This window comes from Diplotaxodon limnothrissa, linkage group LG17, assembly GCF_057381915.1.
Source record: "Diplotaxodon limnothrissa isolate DT_005_m linkage group LG17, D_limnothrissa_male_GT1.1, whole genome shotgun sequence".
NCBI classification, from domain to species: Eukaryota; Metazoa; Chordata; class Actinopteri; order Cichliformes; family Cichlidae; genus Diplotaxodon; species Diplotaxodon limnothrissa.
In genome coordinates, this window is record NC_140612.1 from 2,910,073 (window position 1) to 2,911,236 (window position 1,164).

Below are 1,164 nucleotides of genomic sequence, written 5' to 3' on the forward strand. Positions count from 1 at the left end.
CTGAGCACCCCGAGTCAAACAGGGTAATGAGGAAAAGGACACAGCATCAATTAAACGTCTGTTAGCCACATCAACCAGTAGTCCGTGAGCACAAAGAAAATCAGCGCCTATTATAGGCACAGAGCTAGCAGCAACAACAAAGTTCCACTGAAAGTCACGGTCGTGAAAGCAAACAGTCACCAACCTTTCACCGAAGGTTTTGATGGGAGAGCCATTAGCCGCTGTTAGCAATGGCCCGCAACCCTCAGCTAGCCTGTCCGAGCCAGCCGGGGGAAGAAGGCTCTTCTGTGAGCCGGAGTCCACCAGGAAACGCCTCCCCGAGCGTGAGTCCTCTAAGAAAAGCAGCCTTTCCTTGTTGCCAGCGGTCGCGGCTGCTACAGAGCGCTGACATGCCCGTTTCCCTGGGTCTGGAAACTGCAAGGCGGGAGGCAGCGCCGTGCCTTCGCTCCAAAACGCTGGTGATAAAAACAAAGCCCCTTTCCGCGGTGCCGCCGTGCAGCGATTCCGGCCACAGTGGACGAGTCGGAGGGCCCGTGGAGCATCGGTGAGGGGGAGGGGGAAAACGCTGGTGGGTCCTGAATAACCGTCTGGACGCCGAAAGTCCTGGTAGCCAGGAGGATGCGATCCGCCTCTTCCGCAAGGGAGCGGTAATCCTTCGTGGCCAATAGCGGGGAGTTGGCAAGGCCAGCGCGCACTGGAGCCGGCAGCTGTCGAAGAAAGAGGTGGGTGAAGAGAAATCCTCCGTCCTCCGCGCCCAGCAAGGACAGCATGCTCTCCATGAGCTCGAGGGCGGTGCCGTCGCCCAGGCCCGCGATGGAAAGGAGTTTCTCGGCCCGCTCAGCATCAGAGAGGGAGTAACGCCGCAGCAGCAGCCCCTTGAGGGCGGCGTACTTGCCCTGGGCTGGGGGATCCCGGAGGAGAGTCATCACACGGCGGGTTGACAGCAGGTCAAGTGAGGCCACCACATGGTGGTATTTAGTGTCGTCGGCTGAAACTCCACGAAGAGCAAACTGAGCTTCTACGTGCATGAACCATGAAGGAGGATCGTGAAGCCAAAAATCCGGCAATTTAAGCGCCACAGCAAACGCAGCCATCGGCGGAGGTGAAGGTCCGGCGGCCGCCGATGCTTCCAGGCCAGAGCTGGCTTCGTCGTCGAGCCTTAGC